This window comes from Podarcis cretensis, assembly GCF_951804945.1.
Source record: "Podarcis cretensis genome assembly, chromosome: 6".
NCBI classification, from domain to species: Eukaryota; Metazoa; Chordata; class Lepidosauria; order Squamata; family Lacertidae; genus Podarcis; species Podarcis cretensis.
This window is the reverse complement of record NC_137175.1, coordinates 57056268-57076138: the sequence shown is the minus strand read 5'-3', so window position 1 is coordinate 57076138 and position 19871 is coordinate 57056268. Positions and strand designations below refer to the sequence as shown.

The window sequence follows — 19871 nt, the reverse complement described above, 5'->3', positions numbered from 1 at the left end:
CAAGGAGGCCGATCCTTTCTTTCAAATTCTTTTCATGTATGTCAATTAAAGGATTTTCATATTCCTAGGTTAATCATGGTATTTTGCCAGTGTTGTAGCATTGATTGATGATATTTTGGCATTCTACCAATTTAGGATTCAAATATCTACCTGAGTTCAGTGATTAACTCTGTTTGGTGCACCTGGCCTCGATTGCATCTCAAGTAATCGCCCCCTGCACCCTCAGCTGTACGCAGCTCCAATTTCTTCTCACCAATAAGACACAACAGACATGTTGGTTAACAATTGCTGTGCGAGTGCATGCTGCAATTAGGGTTTCCACCTTTTCCCCCTTATATGATGAAAGCTTATCTCCATCTCCTTATTCTGCAGTTGTCAAAGGCAGAGAGAGCCACACAAGAAGAGCGTAGCAATCGTGTACAGTTTATGATTGCCAGAAATAAAAAAAGGAGAGCATGATTGTGACAGTGTGATCTTTGTTGTTGACTGACATGTGATTTGAACTCTCATTTAGCGGTGGCATGGTGGACCACCACAAAACAGAAAACATGATAAAACCCAGGAGTGCCTGTCTTCTAGCTCCTTTGCTAATTTCCCATAATAAGATAAATCCTTTAGATCAGTCTGCCCCAACCGTTGGTCCTCAGATGTTGGACCGCACACACCACCATCCCTGGCCACTGGCCATGTTAGCTAGATGGGAGTCGGAGTCAAACAGCATCTGGCCACCTGCCAGGAGTGAACTAGCAATAAATCATATGGAGTAAGTGAAGTTAACTCTTTATTAGAACAGGATCTGCTTGGGAGTGCCAGGCCTAATGAACACAGCAACTCTTCTTCAAGAGGTCTTGCCTCTGTGAGGCAAGTTGTGGAGACTGCCTTCCTACAGCTACCTAAATCTCCTCCTCTAATGGGTTTTCCCCAGCGCAATCAGAGACTACATCATCATGTCTGCCTTTGCTCTTACCACTTCATACCTCTCCTGGTCCTGGGACACCAGAGGAGTGGGGAGCTTGTTGCAGCAGGAAGGGGAGACACCCTTGCTTCTTCACTAGCTTGACTCATCTCTGCTTCTTGGCCTCCATTCTCTTCTGCTTCCACTTCTGATCTCTGCCACAGATTCTCCCTGCTCACTAAACCCTGTTGCCTCTGGTAAGATTCACCTTCTGTTGTGTGGGCAGGGTGGTCCCTCCCCTTACATGGCCGATTCCCCTGGCAACGCCTCCCAGGCGGGATTGGGCGATTGGCTGAGGTAGGCGGAGACCTCCAGATATCCAGCCTGGGGAGGGTGAAGCCAGCCTGAACTACTGGGAGCTGCACTGGGATCTGGGGGGCTGTGCGTGACCACGCAAAAGCCCCCCCCCCATTTCATGGGGGGAGCGGTCATTCCCTCTAAAACTCATTGTCATCCTACCACCAGTCCCTGGGCTCTTGAGTCTTCTTCTCTTCAGCATTCCCCAGCTGGTGCCTCCCACCATTCTTCTGTCCAGCCGGTCCATGACACCACCCAATGTAACCATGTCAGCAAGTTGCCTCAAGCAAGCTCACTTAGTGTGGCTCTACACATCATATCCGCCATCCGTGGCATATTTCTCACCCCCTAGCCATGCCGTCTATTAAAACTAATTGTGTGATCTAATATCGTCATGCATAGAGTTTCAGCTGCAGCAGAAAATTACTGTATAATTTTGTTCCAATAAACAGTGCTTCAGGATCCATCTTCACATGGCTTTAATCAGAAATGTATCAAGCCAGTTCCAAATGGGAGGGCTTTTCCTAAGTGTGCATTTTTAGTTCCTGCAAGAGATTAAAAATAACTTTCCCAAGCAATAAATTGAGCAAGACAGTAACAGGACTACAATCATAGTGAATTCTAGGCAATGAAATATTAATGCTACAATGTTAAGCTGGGGGGAAATCATACAAAATCATTTTGCAGAGCTCTGTAAATCAGATTAACTAACATTTTAACTACATTTTAATGGTCAGTGTTTTCACCCACTGTCCTGCTCATGTCTATGTGTACGTTTCTTATTAGGAGCATGGGCTGACAGATTTTCCACCTAAATACATAACAGTTTCCGGAATCAGAGAAAATGAGAGTATATACAGCCATAACTGACTAAAACAAGGAGTCATGTGGAGAAAAATGCAAGAGAGCTGCTCTGCTCACATTGGAGTTTTTTGCAGAAATAGAGAGGGGAACTGTTATTTCTAAGGTGACAGCATTTCCCAGTGGAAGTGAAGTGAAATAAAAACAGGTGGGAGGGAAGGGATGTTGGCATTGCAGTTAGTGCTTGATCTTTGCATACCCCAAGGACCTACTCCAAGCGTGGGGAATCTTTGGTTTTCCAATGTACTATAGTTCCCATCACCTTTGGCCATTAGCTATGCTGACTGGGGCTGAGGGGAGTTGTAGTTTCTCAACCTGGCCAAAACTATCCAGCAGAAGGGCTTTACTTCAGGCAAGGAAATACACCAAAGTCAGACCCAGTTTAAAATTTCTGTATGCCGTGGCTTAATATAGGCTGTATGAAAGCTTGTTAAACAGGGAATGTATTTATAGATTTGTTATATTTTTATCTCTTCCTTTCCCCAAAGCATCCATAGTAGCATAGACTGTTCCCCCCCCCCCCCAATTTATCTTTACAACAGACTTGTTAGGCTGAGATATGGAGATCAGCCCCAGTTAACCTTCAGAGAGCCTTATGGCCTAGCAGGGATTTGAACACGGGTCTCCCCAGTGAAACTTCAAAATGTCTGCGCAGGTCAATTTTGTAGAGCTGGGTCAAATCAAATGTTAACAGGACAAAACATAGTTGTAACTGAAATACAAATTATGAACCTTAACGTTGACGCTGCTCAATGTGCACTTTGGAACTTTAACTTTGCCTACTAATCAATCCGGATAGGGTATCTAGAGTATAAACTGTGTCTGTGAATGATCTTGTCTTTTTACATATGTGATTACATGTGTGGTTTTATTATTGCAAGCCACTTGGTGGTCATGTTTTTGTTAGGAAGCAGATGTACATATGGCGTATTTAAGAAATGTTACGTTTATTGAAGGTCTGACCTAAATGGGTGCTTCTTCATAATTATAATGGAGCAGTAGTGACATCTCAAAGAAACCACATGGGGTTAGTTGTTGCTGTTGTTTCTGCACAACATCTAATGGCATAACTGCAATATTGACTCAACACCTGCATTGTCTGACTTACACATCCCCTTTATATTGACAGACAACCAGTGCCGTTATTTAAGCCCTGGGTTCAAATGCTTCATGCTTCTGGTCTCAGTTTGTAACCTCACAGCTGTATTCTGATCTAAGTGACATTTCTGGGCAGTCTTCAGTTTTTGCTCAATGTGTGAAGCATGCATGTTTTTATAACATATGTAAATATATTTATGATTGGGCTCATAGTTGGCAGGAATTGCCAACATGTGAGCTCCTCATCTCTCTAATGGATTCCTAAACTTTGCAAGGAGAACTCTTATCATTTGTAGATGTTAGATTATCTACAAATAGTCTGGTTATTCTGCTTGATTTGTGGTGGAGGGTTGCTCTAAGCAAGTCTAGTCTGTCTTTTGGTCCCTTCCAAATCTATAATTCCTTGAAAACAATTCTTTATTCAGTATCTGTCTAGTGCTGCCTCCAAAAGGACTTGTGCAGATTTTGATGGAGCAATTTCAGCATAATCAATCTTAATGGGCACAAGCTACATCCAGAAATATATTATAATAGGAAAGTGTCATCTCACTTTCAAAGTTATAAAACTTCCTCACGCAGTTTCAATTACCCAAGATCCTGCTCTGCTCATACTTAGTTAAAAGTGACACTAATAGCAGCACCGTAAATTAATCCAGTTGGGAAATCTGAGTTTGAATTACAGAAAAGCTGTGTCGTACATAAATCTTTGCCATTGTCTTCAATGTTCTATATAATGGTGAATTTTGGGGTTTGTGGAAATGGAATGTAGAGTGTATCTCAGCTGCAAGTGTCACCTTTCAGGAAACTATGTTAGCTGGCAGTGCTTTCGATGTAATTTAAAAATAAAACAATTTTATGAGTAAGTGGACAAATTATGACCTTGTCCTCCGGAATGCCTTCACTGGGCCAATCCTATGCTCCTGAGCCCCAGAGGCAGTGATGCTTGTTGCTGGATTTGGCTTGCAGGCTACCTTACCATGTTGCCTTCTCCCAGTGTGTTAAATACTTTGAAAAGCTCCTAAATCCTGACCGAGTGAGCAGGCAGAGAGCCTGCCAACTCTGGTTACACACTCCAGCAGCCGACTTGTGTGTGCATGTTCCACTCTGCTCACACAACGTGTTTGAGTAGGCAGCAAGCAGGTGTCAGGTGAAGCAGTGAGCAAAGCAAGTGTTGGGAGGATAGAGAGGCCTGCTCTGCACCACTGAAGCTGCAGCTACCTTGCTGCCTTCAGGTGTTGGGGAGGGCACTGTCCTGCTGCACATGTTGAAATATGATCCAGCTGCCCATCCAGTTGCCTTCTATATGTAGAATGTGGCGGTGGCAGGGGGTACTGACTATCCTTCACGTCAGGCAGCAAAAAGCCTTGCCCACTTCTGCCTGCAGCAGTGGGGCAGAAGAGACCCGCCCCCCTCCAAATATCTGGTTAGGTTGGCCTGACAGAACACACATTTCTGAAAGGCTGAGAAACAGGTGGGTAGATTGTTATGTAGTGAAGTTTCACCCTGGGCCAGCAGGGGGATACTGTATATAGTTTTCACTCAGGTCTGTAGATAGTTTTCACTCAGGTCCACGTCAGTTATTTTAGGCGGGAAACGCTGGGCTGTTGTTGCTACAATGTTGACAGCCGGCTGCCTATAAAAGCAGGCCGGCTGAGCTGTTTGCAGTCAGTTCTATTCCAGCTTACAAAATAAAGAGCTACTTGGAGAAATCGCTGTGTCATCTGCTATGTCAACCCACAACTTAACATAGATCTTGATGCATGGCACCTTATACTAAGAGATGAGAGCCTGAATCCCATGTGAGGGCACTTTGGATTTGAGTATCTTGAACCACGGAGCCTCATGCTGCAAGTCAATTTGCTGTTGAAACTTAGGAGAATTTTACAAGTAATTGGCACACGTGTTTGTGTGTGTGTATGTAAGAGAAAGTTTCAGAAACACAAGCTTTTTTTGCGCCTAAAATAAGCTCTTTGTATCTCACTGTAGATATTGTGTAAATCTGAAATGCCTATAAGAAAAAAGAGCAGTTGCACAAAACTTGGTGGGGAGAGGCCTGTTAAAAAAGCTCTGCTCCGGATGCATTTCAAGAGCAAACAGTTCCCTCAAATTGTGTGTAATAAATAAACCAAACATCCGAAGGACACACAGTGTGCTTGCTTGTTCCTGCTCTAGAGTGCTTGGCACTTTCAGAAAATGCTTGCTCAGTGTTTGCCTTTGAATAATGAAACAAAAACCTGATGGTCAGCAAAGTGAAGTCATTAAGAATAAATCAGCTCTGTTTCCATCCAGAAACAGCTTAACGTTACACTTTGCAGTACACCATTGCACCCATTCTCAGCTCTCATATTGATTCCCCACCCCCACCCCTCCACAGCAGTGAACATACAGAATCAGCAGGCTCTCTCCTGCACTCAGCCACATTAAAAACAAAACAAAACAAAGAAGCCCTCCACAACTCCCCCATCTCCTGGCTTCCGCTATGTGTACGTGCAGCTATGACACCTGGTCCTGACCAATGCATAAACATGCACAAGGAAGGCAGGAGCTTGCTGATTCTGCATGTTCATTGTGGGAAAGATAAAATCAGCAGGAAGCAATGACCCGCATCCTTTCTGCAATGCAAAGTTGTACAGAATCCCAGTAGAGATTAAAAAAAAAAATCTCGATTTTTTTTTTTTTGCCAAGTACACATTGAAACTGGAAGGTCTGAATCCATCTCTGAAATTAAAAACAACCTCTCCATATTTTAAAATTAGCTGAAGTCGGAGAAAAGCATCTGTTTCCCAGAAAAATGCTGCTTGGCTTTTTAGATTGATATATTTTGTGGCATTTCTGAGAAAATTCCTATGTAGATTCTGCAGTGCCTAATTTCCATTCAGTCTAATTTTGTTTGCCATGACTGAAGACTAGTGGTAATTCCATTTGCATTTGAGATTTCTGATAGACATAATCCATTAGGGTTTCAAATGTTTGAAAAGAGTCTTTACTTTCACACCTCTCAGCCAGCAGTGTTTTAACAGCAAATGACAATTCCTCTATCACTCCTTTAATTAGACACTCCAAAAAGTGAGGAATAGCAGTAATGAATGTGAAAGTCCCACTATTAATAACTCAGCAACTAGCTGTATATTTAGACACTTTTAAATCTTACTAAGTTAAAGATCAGTAACAAGTGCTTTTCACAGCCAATGGTTTCTTCAGATTCCCAAGTAAGCTGGCAGCCTGGTATATAAGTGTTATGCTGACACAAATGCCTTTTAGAACTTTGCTAGTTCATAAACTCCAGATTAATATGCATTCTAGGGACTCAGCTACTTTGGTAAAGAAAAAGTGCTTGATATGTCTTGTTTATGCATTCTAACACTGTGACACCAGATGGTGCTGTGGAGTTCCGTTTTTGCTAACCCGATTTCTCATACAAAGTTTGCAACGCGTTTAACTGGAATGCTTCTTTGATGTGTCTAGATCCAGCCTAGGTTACAGATGGAGCTCAAAAATTTAGAGCTCTTTCCTGCAATACTCTGAAAATTTTGTCCTTTAAAAAGTAAATCACCATACATATTCTCAAATCTGCAACCAGATTATTTGACTAGTCATTTCAAATCAAGGAACCAAATTCATCCTTCCTTTGGTCTCTTTTCTCCCCAGTGTTCCAGACCTATGAATCTGTGTGATTTATCTGCTCTGCTTCAGTCAAAAAGCACATCTATCTCTGTTTCTAAGCACTGTGTGGAATTGTTCCTCCTACACAACATTTTCAACAACTCATCCTTCCTACAATTCCCTGCCTCCTCCTCACTATTTCTTCATTCCTTCTCCATTGATTCTCTCATTTGGTTCCTGCTTCAAAATTCAAATGTCTATGTTTGTCTCATTTTATTGATCTATCGTGCAATCTGGGCCCTTGCTCCTCAGGTACCTTCCTCCAAGCTTTCCAGGTATGTGTTTCCACACCTTTCTGCATCCTGCCTGTGTCCCCACATTTCCCCCTACAATGAATTGCCAGTCTTCTGCGTCCAGTTTTGCCAGCCAAACTGATATACATTGTTTGCTTCATAATTTCCAAAGGAACTGGAAATTCCTTCCTTCATAGAATCTGTTCTGCTTGCTGATGTTCTGTGATGGAAACTTTTCCCTTAGCAGTTAAAATGTTTGTGAACATTTCGGGACACCAGAAATTCAGAGACTGGCTGGATGGGTTTTACATGGGACAACCAGCTTTGAGCCAATTATGCAGAAGATTAATTGTGTATCATAAAGAATTATGATGCAGCTGTGGATAAGAGGCAGGATCCTCCTGCTGCCATCAGTAGCTCAACATTATAGTGTGCTCCTGGCAACATATACGATGCTGGAGGACAAAGGATTACCGTGAACAATTAATTAAGGGAAAAAAGACTGGATGGGTTAAGCAAATGAACTGTTCCATAATAATAATTCTCAGAGTCAGGGAAGCATAGTGCCCCCCCCCCAATAGAATGCATTTCCAATATATTTCAAGATTCTTTCAAGGCCCATGCATCAGACAATATGGTTCAGTATGAATCTTCTAGGTTTAAGGTGGAAAACATTTGTCATATAAAAAAGCTCACAGTGTTGTAAACACGCTGTGAGATCTCTCTTTAGCATTAATATCCATCTCTAGCAACCCAGAGAATCAAACAAACTTGCCATTGGCACTCCTCACTCACTCTTTTACCCGGTTGCTGCTACTGGTATCACCCTCCGTCTGGGTAGCAGGGCACCCGTCAGCTGAATGCCTCTGACTGCAGGAGGCTGCACTACTCCCATCTTTGTCACCTAATTGTTTTATTTTCCCAGCTGGATGAGGAGGTGGACAGCAGTAGGAGATGGGTGTGCATGAGAGAAAGTGGGGCAAAAATGACATAGTATTTGACTGGCTGATACACTAGACAGGTTTGGGGGAGTCCTTTGTCAATATGTCCTCAGGAGGTCTCTTTCTTGTTTGTCACAGTGACAACTGTTCATTTGTTTGTCCTCTCCCAAAGGGCCCAATTTGCACCAGCATTCAAAGGGCAAGGCAAGTAGAAGCTGCTTCTCCTTGATGTCACTGTTGCTCCCTCCCTCAGAGAAAGGCTGACGAACTGGCAGCAGTGTCAGGGGCAGCAGTCCAGGAGTTAGAAGTTGGCTGCCCTGCTGTGGACTGGGTGTCGGTAGGTGCCCAGTGATTCTGACCTCTGATAGCAGCACAGATGCTCGAGGCAAAGCTGGCAGTGTGTTCTCTCCTTTTTTTGTATTTCAATTGTCTTCTGATACTTCTCTAAGCATAAAAAGTGTTTAAGCAGCAGCAGCAGCTTGCTGGATGAGGTGGAACCGCTATGCTAACTTCCTGGCAGGTGGGTTACTTACCAGGAGAGCAGGGAGACATCAGGCAATGCAGAGAGGCCACCGTGGTGCAAATGTGGCAGCAGAGGCAATCAGACACTCCTTGCACTGAGCCAACCTCCCCACCACCTCTCCCTTTCAGCAGGCAACAAGGACCCACCTGCTTGGAGGTTAGCATACTGGCCCTACATCACTGCTCCACCCTCAGGAAGCTACGTCTGGCATCAGGTAACCACTTGAAGGAGCTAATGCTCCACCAGTTTGAAGACAACTTTTGTGATCTCCATCAGTTTGAGGACAATGAACTTCATTGTCAGTGCACAATGTCAGGTTCTTATTGACTTGTGTATCCTAGTTTGATTTCTCTGTCTATTTATTTTACAAGATTTATCTACCACTTGATTGTAATAAGACCTTCGGGTGGCTTACAAAAAGGGGGGGGGATAATAAAAATTTCAGTAAAAGTAATTCTTTACAACATTTGAAGCATAACAGTGTATGTCCTAGTACCCCACACTGGCAGCTGTTGCTTTGACCATACCTTTAGAATCAGTCATTTGGTTGTTTTATCATGTCCGCTTGAAAATATACTGGAACTCTCTAACCTTTGAACTAACAGCACTCTTCCGACATGCTTGATACTTGAATGGCAATGTTCATGCCACACCATTGTGATTAAACCAACTGAAGGGTGTCATAAGGTTTTGATGCTAATAGGCTCTAGCTGCTCTCAGTAAATTTCACTGTCTTTTTTTTTTTAATAACAACTTCGGAATAGTTTGACTGAAGCTAAAGGGACTACCCAAGTAAGGAATCCACTCATCCTGGGGATGCTCTCATTTGGTAGAGCACGATACTCTTCAGGGTCTCTTCAGGATACTCTTCAAGCCCCACACTGGGTGAAAGATTCCTGTATTGCAGGGATTGGATTATAATCCTTGTGGCCCCTTCCAACTCTACAAATCTATGATTCTATGAATGCCCATAAGATTATGTTGTCCCATATAGGCTTAGCTTTCATGTCCCACAGTGCTTCTTGAACGTGGGTCCCCAGTTGCCATTGCACTACAACCCCCACCATCCCTAGCTAGCAGGACCAGTGGCAGGGATGATGTCCAACAACAGCTGGGGACCCAAGTGTGAGAAACACTGCCAGCCTTCCCCCAGAAATAATCCTGCAAAAGCTCTTCACATTTGATACTTTGGTTCTATCACTTGTGCTATGCATGTATCCTGTAATGTGTGACCTAGTAAACATATTTTTCCTTTTCCAATTGTATATTGTGTGTACCTGCATGAGTTCCACTGCAGTCCTGTGCAGTGTGTACACATTGCATAAACAGGAAAAGCAGCAAGAAATCTTCTCATGTGTTACAAGATAGTTCACGCAGTGAACCTGCTAACGTTTGAATATGTGAAGAGGCTCTGCGATTATTCTAGGGCAATGGACTTGTTGACGTCAATCTTCATTTGCTTAAGTGGCTTAGTTTGAGATGGATACTATTCTTCGTAATGGTGCTGGAGAGCTAGTACTATTTCAACAGCTCCAATCTCTCAGCACTAGCTAAATCGGCACAATGGCCCTGCATAGAGGCCAACTTAGAGTAAGAACTCATCAATACTTGTCCCATGCCTAGAAAGCATGGGTCCAAGTGGTTTTCTGCTTGACCCACAGTTTCTAGGCACAGGTCTGAGTGGTTTTTCCCTTGCCTGCTCCTTTGCCATGGAGAACCCACTCTTTAGTGCTAAACTGGAGCAAATGTGAATCTGGAAAAAACCTGTATTACTGTTTGCTCCTATTGAGTGTTAAAGAGCAGTTTTCCCTGGGCGGAAGCAGTGGGACAAGAGGAAGTGTGGATGAGCCCTTAGCAGATATTTTTGACCAGAGTGGAAGGACAGAAGGCTGTTGAGTTGAAAACTAGGTCTAAGACTTTCTTTAAGAACCTAGTGAGAAAACACAGTACACATTTATTGAGTTTTTTAAATTGCACTTCCTATTTCCACTCAAGGCAGTTTACAATATGCAATTTAAATCCCATATATAAGCCAGAGAACACAGATGATGTTCAGAGTATAGGAGGAATAGAGAAGCATTAGTTAATCCTACATGGAAAAAGGTTTATGCATTTGCTTACTATTTTTGTGAGGTGTTCTGTTTATTGCTGCTTTGCATTTATTTTGAAGCTGTCTTAAATAGTCACCCACACCATTCATTTTTGAAACCAAAACAGGTGAGATCATGAAGTGTTTAGAATTATGCCTGTCTTGGGATATTTAATAAATTAAACCATATTTCCATACATACTTTCAAACTGGCTACAACTTGTATTAGCATCTAAAATTTTTGAAACACATAATTTCATTTTATTTTATGATGTCCTTTTGCTAAGCTCATAAAAAACATACACATACATACATACATATGCATAACCCCCATAATCTTATTTATAATAATGTTAGAGAAGTAATCTTTTGCTGGAATTCTGTTTATACCTCAAAAATTTCCCCTTTAATATTTTTCCACCCCCTCTTCTGTCCGCATTCCTAATCAAACAGTTTGCTTGACTATATTTATTTCCTGTGCAGTCAGAGCAAATATAAGTCCAGGATGATTTGGCATTGTGCAAGAAACTGAACTGTCTGATTCTGATTAATGATGCTATCCATCTCAGAAGATAGTAATTCTCTCCTTCAGAGCTTAAGGGGGTGGGGGTGGGGAATGAGAAAACCATAGAATTCATACTTCACTGTTTTTCTTGGGCATTTTTAGCATTTCATAAGCTGCCGGACTGTCACTGTGACTGTGCCTTTTGTGCTAGAATACTTGGTGGCCATTCCCCAATGTTACTCCGGTCACCAAGAGCAATGAAGAAGAAACAATTCCAGGCAACCGTAAGCAAGCCTCAAAATGTCTACGAAACTCTTAGAACAGTGAGAGGCCGTCTAACTGCATGCCACATAAATACCTATTATTGTTCCTTCTTGCCTGCTCTATTATTGTTCCATACTGTCTGCTTGGATTGGCAGAAGCTCTCCAAGGTCTCAAGCAGGGGTCTTTCCCAGCCTTCCTACCAGAGATTGTGGAAACTGTATAAAGTCTTAGGCTACTGAAACTGGAACTCAGGGCAGGGGAAAAAAACCCATGTACTCTACCATTCGACTTCAACCCTTCCTGGATCTGATTGCAATTTTCCCCCTAAAGAAAAGATTGCTGACATGTCCAAGCCAAACCACATGACACACAGGCACTGGTGTCCGGCCCATAGATTCAGTCTGTGTGGGCTATCTGCCTCTCCTCCTGATAAGAGCAGGAACGCATTGTCATATCCACACAATTTGAAAACTGACCCTGGCCACCTCTGTTGCCAATTCTGGTTATTCATAGTATTATAGAGTTAGGAGAGATATTGGGAGATCATCTGTTGCTTGAATATCTTCATCTGAGAGCTTACCACCTCACAAAGCTGTTTGTCCCACTCCTTTAGCAGTTGTCACTGCCAAAAGTTTCTCTTAAACAGCTTTAAACAAGGTGTTGGACACTTGGGCCCTCCAAATGCTGCTGAACTACAACTCCCATCAGTCTCAGCAAGCATAGCCAACATCAGGGGAGAACTGTATTTCAGTGACATCTGGTGGGCCAAAGGTTCCCCATGTCAACTTTAAACAATCTGAGTCTCATGTACCCTAGGGATTGCCCTTTTCCATCTGGCCATTCCTCAATGTTACTTCGGTCACCTAACCTTTAAAATCTGGGGAGAGGACAGCAAATAAAAAGGGGCAGTTTGGCAGGGACTTGAGATATGGACTTCTCTATTGTTCCACCACCATGCAAAACAGATTACCTGCTGAGATCTGTGAAAGTTATTGCCTATTATTTGTAAAGCATTTCAGTTTAGGCATGCTGTTAAACTCAGTTTTAATTAACATGTTTGATTTGGGGTAGCTTCAGATTTATTATTTTTTTGGTATGTTGGGAGTTAAGTTTTTTTTTTTTCCTTTTGAAGAAATTAGTTGAGTTAAAAATGCTACAGACTCTGTCCATGTTGTCAGCTCTGGGCTGCTCACCACTGTTGTTGTTTAGGCTCTCTCCCCCATCCATGCTTCAGTTTGTGGTGTATGTGGACATGTATTTGCAGATACTAGTCACACTTCCCATCATTTATCTCAAATGCAGAAAAGCAAAAGTAGAAGCTCCCCCATAAGCACATGGCAAAGTCTAGGAATATTCGAGACAGAATCCTATGTTCTTTAACCAGTCTAAAAGGCATGTTCAGGGATGATAACAGAATCAAAATAACTAAATCAGTTCTAATGGAAGTGTCTTCGCAGAAGACAAATGTTTCTAAAGCAGGTGTTTTTACAGCAGCCTTCTTAAAAATGTGGAGAATAGAACTCTTAGGCTCCACAAGAAATTTTAATTGTTCTGAGCTTGTAGCCTTGCCTATTGCACTGTGGAGGCTACTAGTCTGGCTGGATGTTTTCATGTTTGTGTCTGGGGAGCACAGCAGTTGTCTCTGTGTTGCTCTAAGAATTTTATGATAGTGGTTATTTTAATTCATTTGGTTTGCTACGCTGTGGCTAAAAATGAGGTGTGGCATGCATAGGAAACTAAAATGAAGGTGGATTGCTGGAAATATTCACCTTTTTTTCGCAGTCAGGGGACAACAAGATCAAAACAGAAAGGATGAAGAAAAGCAGGCCTGCTGCTCTCTGTCATCTTTGGGACTGTTGGCTACCACTATTGGCAAGCAGTGATTGAGGTTTAGTTCTGAAATGCATTGACTTACAGTTCCACTGTTTTCTGGTCCAAACAGGCAGAGTAAGGAGTTGCACTTCTTCGAGGAAGCCTATCTCACTTGGGAAACAATTGCCCTTGAGAAAAATAAAAGCTAAACTTAAAAGCTTCACCCCCAGTGCATGTGTAACCATAGAGCCCTGAAGCCAGTGTAGTTTTGCACTGTTTTATATTTAACTTCCCTAAGCGCCTAAAACTAAATGGAGCAAGTTCATGGCTGGCACATCACATTGAATTACCTGTTTGGTTTATCTGGTCAAAAGAGCAGCAGAAATCCCTCTACACCATTTGAAGGAATCTGTCAGCATTTCCGTTATGAAAAGTCCTGCCTCTCCTGTGCTTTTAATTATGCTGAAAGAATTTGCATCTGCATATAAATGCAGTTTAATATATAGCACAAGAACATTTTATTTCTAATAATGAAAAGGAACAGTTTTGCAAGCTCAAACTTATGCTTGTTGCAAACACATTCATTTGAATGCCCAGGGGGTGAGGGGTGGAAACTCAAAACACTTGGATAATCTATGGTTCTTCTCTCTCTCAGGAGGACCACTGAAAATGAGAATTCATTAAAACATTGGCAAATATTTAAAATTCCCATTGACTAGCTCTGAGGGAGAGCTGCAGTAAAGACTGTCTGGGGGGGGGGGAAGAATCTTTCAAACTAGTTTAAAATCAACAGAGTAGTAACCATACAACTGTAAGATGTTGCAACACATCCAGTATTATTTACATCAATGCTTACATTACTGAAACAGAATGTGAACTCAGCAGAGGTTAGTGTATCTTTATTAACATTTATGAGCAGTCCATGGTGCAGTGCCATGGGCTGGTGTGGTTGGGCACAGGTTGATACCCAAGTTCCTGACTGAGGGCCAGCACAAGAACCCTGCCCAGGGTGCTGATCCTTTACAACATGGCTGCCTGTGTTCTGGTCCAGAGGAGGCAAATGAGTGGCCAACAGAGCAAGCAAGGCACGTGTTGCTAGGGATGATGGGAGTTGTAGTCCAAAACATCAGGAGGGCACCAGATTGGCAAAGGCTGAACTACACCATGCCTTCCTATCACCATTATTCATATAACTTGTCTTGGCCTAGGAATACAATGAAGACACTTTTTTGATACCTGTGCAAATGTTCCAAGACCAAGGTCATCTCCAATGATCAGCCAACTGTTGCTGAGCAGGAGGCATTTCAGGTACCACCAAACAGCTAATTGGTGGTGCCTGCAAACCCAGCCAAGTGGCACTTTTATGCTTCCCCATACGGGCAATTAAGTGTGGCTGGGCCAAAATTGTCTGACAGGACCAATTAAGCCTGTGGGTCAGAGATGCTTTAAAATAAACATCCACAATTAAAACGTACAACAAACAATTCCATTAAAACAGTATAATAATCAAAACAGTTAATTAAAGCAGTTTCAAGTCATGAGATCAGTAGAATGGAGTTATAAGAGCCCCCGCTTAAGGGTGTGTTGGATTTTTTAACTTTTCAAATTCCGAAAATGAGGACTGCTAAAAAGTTGTAACATGATTTGAGAATCCGAAACATATATTGGTTAAGTTGATATAATTTACTTTTGCCTGTAAGCAAAATGTGTGTAAAATTGCATAGAAATAATTAAAAATGATTTCCAAGTAATTGCTGTTACATTATATATATTAATATTTGTTGTTATTGTTCAGCATTACCTGAGGTTTCCATAAGGTAAAATTAAACTTCTTTGCTTGTCTCAAAGCAGTTTATGTGCTTTTTTATCCAATGTAGACTTACCAAGATAAATGTCCAATCACAAAAATAGCAAATGTGACTTCATCACACCCAGAAACATATTTTGAAGACTGAAATTTGCAAAAAAAGGTCCCACCCTTTAAAATAACACATCCTACCTGCAAGAACTAAATTGCCCTCCCCCACTATTGCTGTTAATCCGACCTTGGCAAGGTGGGGCGGGGGGAGGAAAGTATTGGAGGCAGGTTGAGGGCAATTTCCCCTTGCAAACTGAGCCCATCCAAGGGCAGTCTCAGCAGCAATACCCATATTTCTCCTATTACCTGTACTTATGCAGCCAAAATGGTACTCTCCATGCAAAATAGGAAACAAGCAGGCCTGGGGAGACCACAATGTTTGCAGACCTGCAGATCTAGGAGGGAATTCCATCAAATAGTGCAAACTGGACTGATCATACCAAATGGGCAAAAAATGCAGACTGTTTGGAAGGAACAGAAAATGGAGTGGGTGGAAATATTCAGAAGCACCCTGCCTTCTACTGTGGAATCAGGGTTGGTAGCCATTGGTAGCGCTATGCTCCATCCATTTGTCTAATCCTCTTGTAAAGCCATCCAAGTTGGTGACCATCATGCCCCTAGTTAACTACGCATTGTGTGGAAGTACTTTCTTTTGCCTCTACAGTCTCCCAACATTCAGCTTCATTGGTGGTCTATGAATTCTAGTGTTGTGTAACAGGTAAGCATTCTCTCCTTCTACTTTCCCTATACCATATATAATTTATACTTTTGCCATCTCTTACTTGCGTTTTCTCTGAACTTAAAAGCTCTAAAGGCTGCTAACAGTCCCATTTAGTGGCATAGTGTGGGATGGGCCATGGGGGCTGTGGCCCCAGGTGCAAAATCTGGGGGGGGGGGCATGAACCAGACACACCCTTGAGACCCCCTTGCACCCTGCTGGCAGCAGGGGCTGGAGAGCACGGAGGGTGAAGATCACCCTCTGCGTGTCCTTCCATGCCTGGCACGCCCAGCTGCCGCAACTGGCTGCAACTCCAGAGTGTGGCTGTGGCGTGCCCGGCTGAGGCTCCTCCTTCCCTGGGGGTGGAGAGCGGCTGCCACCCACTCTCCTGGACTGGGGCACTCCTGCACAGGTGCCACAGCAAGCTCCTCCTCCCAACCCAGGCACTATTTAGATATGCTCCGCCACTGGTCCCAATGAGCATTCTGGCAGCCCTTTTCTGACCCCTTTCCAACCCTACAATATCCTTTTTGAGGTGAGGTGACAAGAACTGTTCATATAGTATTCCAAATGCAGCCACACCATAGATTTGCATAATAGCACTATATTGGCAGCCTTATTTTCAACTCTTTTCCTAATGGTCCCTATCACAGAATTTTGCTTTTCCACAGCTGCCACACATGGGGCAACATCTTCATCGAGCTATCCACTACGAATCCAAGTTGTTGTTCCTAGTCAGTCACCACCAGTTCAGACCCCATGAATGTAGATGTGAAATTAAGATTACATTTAATTGCACTTGCCATTTTCCTGCCCAGTTTGGAGAAGCCCCTTTGGAGCTCTTCACAAACTCTTGTTTAAGCCACCCTGAACATTTTATGAAAAAGTTAAAAATCACAGGTCTTAATACTTACCTTGGAAGAATCCCCTTTCTACATCCCTGTTGGAAGAATTGTCCATTCATTCCTATTCTCTGCTTCCTGTTTACTTAACCGGTTCCTGATCCACAAGATGACCTCTCCTCTTATTCCTTAACTTACTTGGGAGTCTTTGGGGAGGTACCTAGTTGAAACCTTTTTGGAAGTCCTAGTGTACTATGCCAGCTGAATCACGTCTGCTTGCTGACACTATTGAAGAACTCTGAACAGATTTGTGAGACAGGATTTACAATTTCCACATCTGCCAAATTTTCAAATGGACAATCTCAACTTTAAAATTTGACAAGATGTTTCATTGATAATGTCTAATCCAGCTTAAATTGATCTAATAGGCACAGGTACGGAAATGAAATAATACCCAGGTAACACTCAGAAGATGGGACGCAGGTGGCGCTGTGGGTTAAAGCCTCAGCGCCTAGGACTTGCCGATCGAAAGGTCGGCGGTTCGAATCCCTGCGGCGGGGTGCGCTCCCGCTGCTCGGTCCCAGCGCCTGCCAACCTAGCAGTTCGAAAGCACCTCCGGGTGCAAGTAGATAAATAGGGACCGCTTACCAGCGGGAAGGTAAACGGCGTTTCCGTGTGCGACTCTGGCTCGCCAGTGCAGCGATGTCACGCTGGCCACGTGACCCGGAAGTGTCTCCGGACAGCGCTGGCCCCTGGCCTCTTAAGTGAGATGGGCGCACAACCCCAGAGTCTGTCAAGACTGGCCCGTATGGGCAGGGGTACCTTTACCTTTACCTTTAACACTCAGAAGAATGGTTTAAAAATGACAGCTTGGTTTTATGGTAAATAACTTTATTACTTTCTTAACTCTTGCTTACATTGCTGGGCTAATCATAGACTTAATATGTTTGAAAGCTTTGGCAAAAGCAAGGCAGTACAATCAGAAGCTGAAGCAAGAATTTTGCATATGGAAAATTAGCATCAAGTGCAAATGTTCTTGCAACAGAACCAGTATATGAAAAACCACTGTGAGAATGACTCACTGATGGACACATTTGTTGTTGTTTTCATGATCTTTTGCAATGTGTTTGCTGGTTTCCACAGCCTTGTTTAAATTCAAGCAAAGACCTTTTTGCACCAGCTCTGTAGGATTTCATTTGCGAGTTGTACATTTAATTCTCCACAGCAGATGGTGTTGAGTGGGTGAAGTGCTGTATATTTGCGACAGATTCCTTATCCTACAAAATTAATTAAGTGCTTCATACTGAGACTTAAAATCAGAATTGTATTATTTGTTAAAAGCTAATTCATGCTTGTGGGTTTTAAGGATATACACAACACAAGATTTGGTGTTTCGAGTATTTCCTTTAATTAGTCAGTAAATGCAGCCATGTCTTCTAGACTGAAATGCTACTGCTGTTGTAAATTTGAAATTCACTTGTAAATAAGTGTCATATTTTTGGCTGGAGTATTAGTTTTTCCAGATGTTGCTATGCAGAAGGTTGCTAAGGAAATCAATCAGTGTTCAATTATACGCAGTACAATGGAGCTCTCAGAATGCTTGTTTTCCACAAGCTTCCATATCCTACAGAGTTCTTTGAAATAAGAAATGAAAATGTAAAAAGATAACTTCTTGCTTTTTACAGAGAACTTAAGTGTGCTTGAAAACGTTTGGAAACGGTCAATACCAAATACATGGTTAAAGCACCACCGTACTATTAGGCAAACAGGCAACTCATCTAGCCAAATGTTTTGCCTACAATAGTGACAAATACCGAATCTCAGAAAAAGTTTAGGAACATGAAAAAGTAGCAGGATTTAGTTTTCATCACCCATTCTAATCTCTCCTCGTCCTTAAACATGAGCAAGATATCCTCATGCTCAAGATGTGACTATAGTAATTTTGGCTAACCATTCTTGGGAAATACACACACACACACACACACACACCCCTGGGTGCAGAGCTTCATATTAAATATACATTTTGGACAATCCTGCTCTAATAGCTGAAGTAAATTATAGGCACTCACATTACTGCAAATATTTATTATAAATGTAGCAATTTATGTCAGAAATAGAGCACCAAAAACTGACATAAGGGCCATCAGATGAAACGGGTAGGCAGGAAGCACTGAATGAAGACAGGGAAGAGCTGATTGCAGAAAAACTGGTGGATGTGAAGTACTCTTATATTCACCGCAGAAGTTGTTGGAAGGATGCCCATATCCAAACTATTTTTTTCTGGTAGTGCAACTGAAGCTGTGTATCAAATACAAGTGTCAGGATGAAATATCTGACAAGTTAACAGTATCCATTTTCTAGAGCTCTGTGGTCATGCAGATGTTGTTATTGACCTATGAACATACCTATGCATCATCACAATTAAAATCAGTCTCCTTACCTAAGGAAAGTGTCAGCTCCAGGCTGTGACACGAGCAGGTATCAACAGAAATCCAGCAGAGGTGAAGTCTAGAGTAGGCTAGTTATCACAAAGGAGTCAGCCTACATGAATTCTTGACAGCTCAGTCATAGTAGTCATCAGAGAGCAATACCTAGATCTGTTCCGTTGCAATGGAAACTGGGACCACCAAGCAGCACTGATTAGACTGGAAGTTAAGCAAGGTTGGGAAGTAAAAGAGAATAGCGATGGGTACCTGTTCTCTGTCACATTTCTATATCCAGTGCTGTAAACTTCTAGACACTGAGGGTCAACAGGAAACAGTGAGTTTTCATGAGACTAGCCAGATTTGATGTCCCCTCAGGAGGCTGTCTTCAGTGAAAGGTATCTATCCCTCTGAGCAACTATTGCAGCAATTCTTTTTTTAAAAGATTGGAGAATGAGAGAAAGCTGACTAGAACTGGGGATTCCAGTAGTCATAGTCCAGAGGGCACACAGTTATGTCTTCTTCATAAGGAAAAAAGATCAACATTTGGGGACAATATTGCAGTTCCCAACCTCTGGTTTCCACTAATTAGAACCCATAAAACACATGGATAAAGAGTTTCTATATTCCACTCTCCCTGGAATACAAGCAACCTCCTTCCACACATAATCCACAATCATCATTTGATCAATGATCTACAATGCACACATAAAGAAACTTGATGATCTTGCAATGTTAAAATGAATACTCAAATTTATTTAAGACGGCCGTAAGCTGCAAAAACTCATC

At 42.4% G+C, this 19871-nt stretch overlaps 1 long non-coding RNA gene across 4 annotated transcripts in view; it reads left to right on the top strand.

Moving 5' to 3' along the window:
- LOC307218336 overlaps window positions 1-19871 on the top strand; it is a 100326-nt gene that overhangs the window by 77048 nt on the left and 3407 nt on the right. The window lies entirely within an intron of this gene.